This window comes from Bombina bombina, chromosome 10 (assembly GCF_027579735.1).
Source record: "Bombina bombina isolate aBomBom1 chromosome 10, aBomBom1.pri, whole genome shotgun sequence".
NCBI lineage: Eukaryota > Metazoa > Chordata > Amphibia > Anura > Bombinatoridae > Bombina > Bombina bombina.
This window is the reverse complement of record NC_069508.1, coordinates 197501-209667: the sequence shown is the minus strand read 5'-3', so window position 1 is coordinate 209667 and position 12167 is coordinate 197501.

The window sequence follows — 12167 nt, the reverse complement described above, 5'->3', positions numbered from 1 at the left end:
TTTAATTCTTTACATTGAACTTTTGCAGTGTGCCTACTTCGGTCTGAACTACAGTACACAAATATACATACATATATACACCTATAAACACATGTATACAGTACACAAATATACATACATATATACACCTATAAACACATGTATACAGTACACAAATATACATATATGCACCTATAAACACATGTATACAGTACACAAATATACATACATACACCTATAAACACATGTATACAGTACACAAATATACATACATACACCTATAAACACATGTATACAGTACACAAATATACATACATACACCTATAAACACATGTATACAGTACACAAATATACATACATATATACACCTATAAATACATGTATACAGTACACAAATATACATACATATATACACCTATAAACACATGTATACAGTACACAAATATACATACATACACCTATAAACACATATATACAGTACACAAATATACATACATATATGCACCTATAAACACATGTATACAGTACACAAATATACATACATATATACACCTATAAACACATGTATACAGTACACAAATATACATACATATATACACCTATAAAGACATGTATACAGTACACAAATATACATACATATATACAGCTATAAACACATGTATATAGTACACAAATATACATACATATATACACCTATAAACACATGTATACAGTACACAAATATACATACATACACCTATAAACACATATATACAGTACACAAATATACATACATATATGCACCTATAAACACATGTATACAGTACACAAATATACATACATATATACACCTATAAACACATGTATACAGTACACAAATATACATACATACACCTATAAACACATGTATACAGTACACAAATATACATACATACACCTATAAACACATGTATACAGTACACAAATATACACACATATATACACCTATAAACGCATGTATACAGTACACAAATATACATACATACATACACCTATAAACACATGTATACAGTACACAAATATACATACATACACCTATAAACACATGTATACAGTACACAAATATACATACATATATACACCTATAAACACATGTATACAGTACACAAATATACATACATACACCTATAAACACATGTATACAGTACACAAATATACACACATATATACACCTATAAACGCATGTATACAGTACACAAATATACATACATACATACACCTATAAACACATGTATACAGTACACAAATATACATACATACACCTATAAACACATGTATACAGTACACAAATATACATACATACATACACCTATAAACACATGTATACAGTACACAAATATACATACATATATACACCTATAAACAGATACTGTATATACACATCTAGTATATACCAACATATTATCGGGAGGCACAGCTAGAAGATTATTATCTTTATCACATTGATATAACATATTTTGTACTAAATAGAAATTATCTTGAAAATTTAAATTTTTTGTAATATTTTAAAATTATTTTTTTTTCTTCTCTCGTTGGTAAAAATTGTATTAGCGTTTTAATTTAACCAAATACTAAGACAAAATAATAATGTCTGAAGAAGTGAATCAAATTAATCTGTACTCAGTGTTGAAATATGTTCCCCAAAATTATCCCTCACTAAGGGCGATGTCCTTAGAATGGATGTCATAGCCCACATTAAAAATAGGTGTAATATTGCGGGTGATTTAAATGATTATATGGATATGCTTGCAATTAAGGGTAGAAATATTGCCATTGATAATGGAAAGTGGAATGAAAAAAAGTGAGTTATTCCAGGAATTATTAAAAATAAATCAATGCAAAAGTCTCAAAAAACGTGATGAACTAATACTAAAATCCTGCCCCTTTGTAATATGCATTATTGACGAAATGTCCACTTACCTTATAGAAAAGAAATTGCAATTACAGGGGCTAGAAGATGGTATTCGCTCATCACACAAATGCAAAGAGAGTTTAGAAATAGCCGAAAATGAAATTGTTACATTTAAACAAGAAATGGCCGTCTTAGATAAGCATAACCAAACATTACTAGCCGAAATACAAGGTTTAGATAGACAATCTCGCCATAATGAAAACCCCTCTCTTTATAGTGAAAATAATAATGCAGGTATTTTAAAAACCCTTAAAGAATTGATGAGAAATGAACTGCAGAACATTAGGGAAGAATTCATACATAGGACCCCTATCGGGTCAGAGGTAAACTTCTCACATAGACAGTCACCTCAGGTTTTAAATTCAGGGAACTACTACACTTTGGAGGGGGAGGGGAGTGATAATAGTGATTCAGGAGGCCGAGCCAACTATCCAGATAGCCCACGTAGTACTAATGTACGTAAGGGGTCTCCCCATAGTAAATATAGGGCAGATATGGGGTGCTCCAGCCCCAAGAATAAGGTCCCTAGGAAAGCCCAAGATACATTTAATAAGGTTTATGACACCCCTAAAATAATTAATTTCTTAAGTGGTGCAGTGCTTAAATTTTCCACTTAGAAACCTATGAGAATGCTTTATCCATAATGAATGTCACTAGTGAGCATATTTGAAAGCTCAGAATTTGTGAATTTATTTTACGAAGCATTGCCCGCTCCCATCAAGCTTAATTTGGCTAGAGACTTTGATAAGCACTGCTCATTGGACTGGCTGATCAAAGAGAGTACAAAGTTAGAATCTATTCAGCAGTCCGGTGAACATGGGGTTAAAAGGGAACCAAGGCCCAGGCCTAAAATTGTGGCAGAAACTAGTGTCACCTAGCCCCCTCAATTTAGAGTCTAAAAGAAAAACTTATGCGGAAGTGGCTCGAATAAACAGGCCTTCTCCACAAAGTTTTAACTCTGCCCCTCCCCCATCAAGGGCCGAGGGGCAGAAAGAATATACTCAAAATGGGGGGCATACCCAGAGAAATAGTTATCCCTGTAAAAATAAATACCAAAAGTGGTGAAAATACTCTCAGGGTAACCAGACACCTCAAGTAAATAGTGCTCCCCAAGATATTAGCGCTGAACAAGTTGAACCCCAAAGACAACCACGTCAACATAGAAACAATAGCTATGATTCTGAGGGATCCCAAGGATCCAGGAATCAGTACCTTGGGATATCAAAAAATCAATCCATGGGTAAAAAGAGCTTGTGTCAAGTGGGCAAACTTAGTACACAGTTAAGTCAATTATGTACACTATTTACTAATATGAGTCAAGCTCTGATGGCTCAGAACCCTAATAATCCTTTTTTAGGGGTACAGCCAGTGGCCAGCAGTGGGCCACAGGCACAGTCATAAATACTCTGGTATTACCTGAGAGAGAGGGGAGAGAGATACCAAACTAAATGATAAATGTCAATAATGGTACTAATCCTGTTCTCTCCCTACAGACCAGAAACCAACAGTTTAGCTGTGATGACAAGCAACCTCAGCCTGGAAACTCTAACAAACCTCTTCTTTTGCAGTTGTCCCCTAACCTTATTCCAACAGATGCAGTACACAGGAACCCTGTCAGCCCTATTATAGAGGAAAAGACCGGTAACCAGGTAAAACGTGGTGAAGCCCACAATTGTGTAAACATGGAAATTTTATGTTTGAAATTGTAGAAACTGCAGGGAGATATTATGTATTAGCTGAACTCCAGGATTCAGTTTCCAACCCTATCATGGGATTAATTGATACTGGATGTCAGGCAACTATTTTATCCCATAGATACTACACCCAGCTAAATGAGCTAACACCCCACAAGTCTAAACTAAAATAATTTGATGGTTCACTAATAGGTGTTGGGGGCAATTCTCTCAAAGTTTGGGGTACGGCATGATTAAAGCTAAAACTGGGGAACAGGGTAATAAGACACCCTGTCATTATAGTGGATCTACCAACTGATCATTTAATTATTGGTAGTGATCTCCTGAAGCGATAAAGCACTATAATTGATTGCATAAATAATGTAATTTGGTCACAAGTAAAAAGACCTATTAATTATGAGTGGTCCGGCATATCTCGCACCCGACATAACTGTCACGTGGTGGAAGAGAAGCCAGATGCTGTTTAAATTCATTTCAGGAATAACTCTGTACCTGAAATCACTATCCTACAAAGGGATAATCAGATTCCCCTAAGTGACTCTGATGGTATTACTTGTAAAATTTCACCTGGAAAGATAGCGAATATTTCCTTAGACGGCGATGTATTAACCATATCTCTCTACAAGGGGGACCCTAAATCCCCTAAAGGGGGAGATCACTCTCAATACCTCACAGGGATTGAGAAAGTTAAAGAGGATCTATTTATCCCTATGCAAGTGCATGACCTTGGGAAAACCAGTACGCCAAATTGAACTTAAAACAGGAAGCTAGCTACATAAGCGAAGGCTTGTTAGCGCAGATAGCTGAACCTAAAGTGATTAAATATCTTTCTCCCCAAGACCACTGGGTCTAAGACCTGGATGACAAATATGAAAGCTATAACATCACAGCTAAGTGCTTATTATCTATCTCTATAGGAAATAAATCAGCGAAGCACCTGTTATTAGTTTTAAATAATCCCCATAATCAAATATACATTGGCAATGATATCTTACATAGATTTGCCATACAAATAGATCTGATTAACCTTTGCCTCTGAAGCAGGTTAAAGGGGGACCCTGAAGTATTTCAGGACGAAAATGCAGCCCTGAAATCAAACCAGCAAATGCCATATGCTGTAAATATGCAGGTGTCTAACAATGTTGTAATCCCTGCTGGGGCTGATAAATTCCTCTTATCCTTACAGGTAAAGAGAGGACAGAAATTAAAAACTTCTGAAACACTAATTTGCCTCTCCCATAGAATGCAAGATCTGGGTATAACACAGATATCAGGATATCACCTTGTTTAATGGAACTACCATAGGATATGCACTGGAATCAAGTTATTACACTTTTGGATTCCAGAATAATATAATTGGGCTAATACCTGAAGGATACTTAACTGAAGAACAGCTAATAAAACAATCCTTTGCATCTATTCCAGAGGGATTGTTTACAATTCAGTCTATTTATCACTTCAGCTCAGAGGAAGGCATCTGTAAAATTGAAGAAGCCTCCCTAGTATTTGATCAGCTGATCAAAGATCAAGAATACCCAAATACCCAGAATCATGGGGACAATGTAAATCATAATCAAAGGGATCTCATCTCTAGGTTAGAAGAAGCCTATGAGATAGGACAGCCTGAAATATTTCCAGGATTTAAGCAAATAGTCGAAGAGCAAATCTCCTTAGCTAATGGCTATTCCAGTAATGATGAATGCCAATGGCTACGAGAACTGATGGAATACAAGGATATTTTTGCTAGGGATTCTTATGACTGTGGGACTAAAGACCTGCACATTGCAAGAATCTACAGTTTTCCTTTAGCCTCATATGATTCTCTTGCAGAAATCATAAGGAACTTGGAAGAAAGAGGTATTATCCGACAGGTGCACAGCTCTTATAATAATCCTATTCTAGGTGTTCTTAAGCCCAATGGACAATGGCATTTGTGTGCTGACATAAGACAGCTAAACAAACAAGTGTACATGTCTGGCTGGCCTGTGCCTAACATTGACTAGTGCAGATGCAGGGGTCCAAAATATTCACTGCCATTGATTGTGCACAGGGATATTGGACCATAAAGGTACATGAGGAGGAATTGGCTGTATTCATGCATAAGGCTATGCCTGATGCACTGGAAAGGGTGGAAATAAAAGGGTGTGTGTTCAGAGCGCCTGAATCAAGGCTAAGGTGACTTGAAAGTCTAAATGTGAATTTATAGTTTTCACAAATATGTAGTGGATGTATAGTATACCTGGATTAATCCTAGGTGAATGATGTCTAGTGAGGTCACTTCAGTAACATCATGGATCCATGATTTTAGTTAACAATATAAAAAATGAAACAAAAAACAATGACTGTTCAACCAGTGTAAAATGAAATAAAAACAATAGCTGTTAAATGTAGAGGCTTCAGCAAACAGGCAGATCAAAGGCTGATAGATTCTCAACTCTAAAAACATCAAACCTCATTGGTGGGTGCTACTACAGGTTCTTCTATTGCTATACAATCTTCTGTTGCTACAAATTGTTTCTTATGACAAAGTGTTGTTCTTATGAGTTAACCACTTGATTAAAAATGGTGTGTGTGTCAAAGGGTGTACACAATTAAGTCAATACAAATTAAAAATCAGATTGTGTATTTACGGTGCTCCTGTGTGAAACAATGTGTTAAATGGTGTCCAAAAGTATATTGTCCAAAAATATATTAGCAATGCATGTGCAAATACTTAAAAAAAAAAAATAAGGTTGAAAAGTAAAATTAGTATTGAGAAGGGCCTTAGAGCAGGCGGAAACACATTGACTACTAGCTGGTAAGCATATTTCCAATTCGTATACGATTTTTTGTACAATTTACACTATCGTTTTTCAAATTCCACAGGACATCCCAGAAAGTTCATTGAGTACCCGAGAGGAGACCATTAGGACACATCACGAGGATTCTCACCACCAGGGAAACAAGTTTGGCTTTTTTTTCGTTTTACTTTATCACTGGATGTAATATCGCTGAGTTTATTTTTTCACTGTTTTATTTTTCACTGCCTAATTGTTTCGATCGCTTTTTGAACTGTTCACATTTTGCTTCACATTTTTTGTATTTTTCAATTTATTTTATTTTTCAACCTTATTTTTATTTAATTATTTTTTAAGTAAGTAGATAGATTGTATAGGGGGCGCCCTTGTATCACCAACAGTGTTGAGTACCTCTAATTCTAATATATAACGGTAGAGTGATAGAAATGTATGCTAGTATGTAATATGTGGTCACTAGTATGTAGTGTACACATGCATTAATAACCAAAGCAATTCATCAAATCGAACAATATAAAATATAGGGTGAGTTAATAAATCACATATTATGCACAAATATGATAAAATAGATCATTAATAATAAATGCTTATTCGTGGACTTGCTATAGGACAGTCTCTTCAAATTGTGGAGAAATATGATATCTGGGCTGGTCAAGGCAGCTGACTGTTAAGGATCATGGCCAAGATCCAAGATCAGTATTCTGCAGGCAACACAAAAAAACAGAAGCGCCACATGGCCCAATATTGTATGGAGCAGAAATTTTGATAGATGTTAATGATTACACTCCCATATGGTATACACCCCTAATGGTATAGACGAGGCAGTCTGGGATCAATATCAGTCACCCAGAAGACTGGACTAGAGAATATGTCCGGATCTCTGCAGAGGATTATATGAAGAAACACAAAAAAGCTTATGGCCTAGTATTAAGACAAGCAGTGGGAGGTAGAGAGATAAATATACACTCACATTTGGTGGAGCACCTCCCTTAGTGCTATAGAGGCAAACTGGGGTCAATATAGTCACCCAGTAGACTTATCCCACAGGGGTCAGGAGCTTCCAGTGTCCAGTTTCAGGTTGAAGGTGTTTTAAAATAAAAACACAGAGTATGGCAGCAAGTGGTAAGTTAATATAAAACTTACTTTATTAAAATAAGTATAAAAATTGCAACCCATTTGCATCAGCCAATAGGATTTTTCCTACCTTAATTCCGATTGGCTGATAGAATTCTATCAGCCAATCAGAATTCAAGGGACGCCATCTTGGATTACGTCATTTAAAGGAACCGTCATTCGTCGGTCTGGATGGATGCTCCGTGTCGGATGTCTTCAAGATGGAGCCGCTCCTCGTCGGATGGATGAAGATAGAAGATGCCATCTGGATGAAGACTTCTGCCCGTCTGGAGGACCTCTTCTGCCCGGTTGGACGAAGACTTCGCCTGGCTTTGTTGAGGACTTAGGCCCGGTTGGGTGAAGACGTCTCAAGGTAGGGTGATCTTCAAGGGGGTAGTGTTAGGTTTTATTAAGTGGGGATTGGGTGGGTTTTAGAGTAGGGTTGGGTGTGTGGGTTTTGGGTTGTAATGTTGGGGGGGTATTGTATTTTTTTTTACAGGTAAAAGAGCTGATTACTTTGGGACAATGCCCCACAAAAAGCCCTTTTAAGGGCTATTTGTAATTTTAGTATAGGGTAGGGATTTTTATTATTTTGGGGGGGCTTTTTTATTTTATTAGGGGGATTAGATTAGGTGTAATTGGTTTTAAATTATTGTAATTATTTTTTTATTTTCTGTAATTTAGTGTTTGTTTGTTTTTTGTACTTTAGTTAATTTTATTTAATTGTATTTAATTGTGTTTCATTGTAGTTAATTTATTTAATGAATTTAATTATAGTGTAGTGTTAGGTGTAATTGTAACTTAGGTTAGGTTTTACTTTACAGGTAAATTTGTCTTTAATAACTACCTAGCTAAAATAAATAGTTAATAACTATTTAATAACTATTGTACCTAGATAAAATAAATACAAACTTGCCTGTAAAATAAAAATAAACCCTAAGCTAGATACAATGTAACTATTAGTTATATTGTAGCTATCTTAGGGTTTTTTTTATAGGTAAGTATTTAGTTTTAAATAGGAATAATTTGGTTAATTATAGGAATATTTATTTAGATTTATTTAAATTATATTTAAGTTAGGGGGTGTTAGGTTTAGGGTTAGACTTAGGTTTAGGGGTTAATATGTTTATTATAGTGGAGGCGTGTAGGGGGGGCATATTAGGGGTTAATAAATATAATGTAGGTGGCGGTGGGCTCCGGGAGCGGCAGTTTAGAGGTTAAACAATTTAGTTGCGGCGGGGTCCTGGAGCGGCGGTTTAGGGGTTAATACATATAACGTAGGTGGCGGTGGGCTCCGGGAGTGGCGGTTTAGGGGTTAATAACTTTAATTAGGTGCGGCGGGGTCCGGGAGAGGCGGTTTAGGTGGTAAAACAGTATAGTATAATGTGGGTGTTTAGTGACAGTAAACCAAGAAAGCTGCGAAAAGCCGAAGAGCAGCGAGATCGATGACTGTTAGTTAACAACAGTCCGCTGCTCATCGCTCCGTACTTGGTGCGCTGCTTTTTGACAGCTTTCTTGATAATATTGGAGAATGTATTCAGGTCCGCGGCGGCGATGTTAGGCTTACTTAGGCGAGCGTATTGTTGCCGTCGAATGCAAGAAAGTTGACGGCTTGATATATAGAGGCCTATTACTTCAAGAATGAGGCCAACAGATTTTGCAATGCTGCAACTTGGTCTTCATTGCAAACATTCATGAAGTTGTTTACATTTTATGGTTTTGCCTTAGCTGAGGCTTCCTTTGGGAGTAGGCAGCTTGGGTATTGGTTTCCCATAGGCTAAGAATGTTCTCATGGACTCTCGCTGCCAATAGAGGGAAAATAAATGTTATGCTTACCTGATAAATTCATTTCCTTCTTGGCAGTGAGAGTCCACGACCCAGCCACAATGTTAAATGTGTAGTGACAGCAGTCATTTTGTTTTTGCACCTATGTACCCCTTGTAGCTCTCTTCACTTTTCCTTATCCTCGGCTTGAACTACTGAGAGGGTAGGGAAAGTGGGAGGGATATTTATAGCTTTGTTTGGGGTGTCTCTGCCGCCTCCTGGTGGCCAGGTAGAGTAATTCCCATATGTTAAAGGGACACTGTAGCCAAAAAAATTCTTTTGTGATTCAGATAGAGCATGCAATTTTAAGCAACTTTCTAATTTACTCCTATTATCAAATTGTCTTCATTTTCTTGGTATGTTTATTTGAAAAGCAAGAATGTAAGTTTAGATGCCGGCCCATTTTAGGTGAACAACCTGGGTATAGGTATATATTTAGCAAAAAAAAATCATATAAATATTTAGGTTTCATGTTGTACTTGTCTGACATTTGACAAAGGCACAGCAATGTGCCGAAACGTTATGTCTCCTTTTTTTAACTTGATATAATAAATAATAATCTAAAGTGCCTGTGTCGTTGGACTGACCTAGATACACTTTTCTACAGTGCACCGTAGCATTTTTCCTGGATGTAAGATTATTCTCTCTCTCTCTTTCTCTTTTTCTCTTTCTCTCTCCTCTATACATACATACACGTTCTATATATTTATTCATGAATAAATAGAACATTTTCTGTGAAAAACTTTATGTGAAATATTTCATGTCGGGATAGCACACTTGTGAAAATGTGATCAGGTTTGCATGCGAATAAGTCTATGGCCCGATATGCAAAGGCCAGAGTCAGTAACAGGAGCTTAGCCAGGAACAGGCCAGAGTCAGTAACAGGAGCTTAGCCAGGAACAGGCCAGAGTCAGTGACAGAAGCTTAGCCAGGAACAGGTCAGAGTCAGTAACATGAGCTTAGCCAGAAACAGGTCAGAGTCAGTAACAGGAGCTTTGCCAGGAATAGTTCAGAGTCAGTGACAGGAGCTTTGCCAGGAATAGTTCAGAGTCAGTGACAGGAGCTTAGCCAGGAACAGGTCAGAGTCAGTGACAGAAGCTTAGCCAGAAACAGGTCAGAGTCAGTAACAGGAGCTTTGCCAGGAATAGTTCAGAGTCAGTGACAGGAGCTTTGCCAGGAATAGTTCAGAGTCAGTGACAGGAGCTTAGCCAGGAACAGGTCAGAGTCAGTGACAGAAGCTTAGCCAGGAACAGGTCAGAGTCAGGAACAGGAGCTTAGCCAGGAACAGGTCAGAGTCAGTGACAGAAGCATAGCCAGGAACAGATCAGAGTCAGTGACAGAAGCTTAGCCAGGAACAGGTCAGAGTCAGTAACATGAGCTTAGCCAGGAACAGGTCAGAGTCAGTGACAGAAGCTTAGCCAGAAACAGGTCAGAGTCAGTGACAGAAGCTTAGCCAGAAACAGGTCAGAGTCAGTGACAGGAGCTTAGCCAGGAACAGGTCAGAGTCAGTAGCAGGAGCTTAGCCAGGAACAGGTCAGAGTCAGTGACAGAAACTTAGCCAGGAACAGGTCAGAGTCAGTAGCAGGAGCTTAGCCAGGAACAGGTCAGAGTCAGTTGCAGAAGATTAGCCAGGAACAGGTCAGAGTCAGTGACAAAAGCTTAGCCAGGAACAGGTCAGAGTCAGTAACAGGAGCTTAGCCAGGAACAGGTCAGAGTCAGTAACAGGAGCTTAGCCAGGAACAGATCAGTGTTAGTAACAGGAGCTTAGCCAGGAACTGTTGAACGGGCAGGAGTCAGTAACAGAAGTTTAGTCAGTAATAGGCTGGAGCTAGTAACAAACAGGTAGATTACAAGTTATGCGCGCTATAGGGAAATTAACTAACGTTATTTACTCCCCTATAGCGCAGCAATTACAAGTTTTACAATGCCCATACAAATGCCCTTTTCAGGGCAATGGGTAGATTAGGTTTTTTTAGAATTAGGTTTTTTATTTTGGGGGGTTGGTTGGTTGGTGGGTTTTACTGTTGGGGGGTATTTGTATTGTTTTTCATGGAAAAGAGCTGATATCTTTGGGGCTATGACCCAGAAAAGGCCCTTTTAAGGGCTATTTGTAGTTTATTGTACGCTAGGGTTTTTTTAATTTTGGGTGGGCTTTTTTATTTTGATAGGGCTATTAGATTAGGTGTATTTCTTTTTTATTTTGGATAATTTCGTTTGTTATTTTTTGTAATTAGATACTTTGTAATTTTTAGAATAGGGTTTTTTTTAATGTGTAGTTTAGTTTTATTTAATTGGTAGTTAGTTTAATAGTTATATTAGTTTAATTGTTAGTTTAAACTTAGTTCTTTTAATTTGACAGGTAAGTTTTAATATAAAGTTAGGGGGGCATTAGTTTTAGGGGTTACTAGTTTAAATCCGTTTATTCCGATGTGGGGGGCTTGCGGTTTAAGGGTTAATAGGTTTATTATAGTGACGGCGGTGTAGGGCTTAATAAGTTTGGTACAATGGGGGCGTTGTAGGTGGGCGTCAGATTAGGGGTTAATAATATTTAAATAGTGTTTGCAAAGCGGGATGTCGGCAGTTTAGGGGTTAATAACTTTATTATAGTGGTGATGATATCGGGGAGCGGCGGAATAGGGGGTTAACAATTATTTTTAGTGGTGGCGATGTCGGGAGCGGCAGATTAGGGGTTAATAGGTTTAATATAGTATTTGTGATGTGGGAGGGCCTCGGTTTAGGGGTTAATAGGTAGTTTATGGGTGTTTAGTATACTTTGTGACAGTTTAGTTATGAGTTTTATGTTACAGTTGTGTAGCGTAAAACTCATAACTA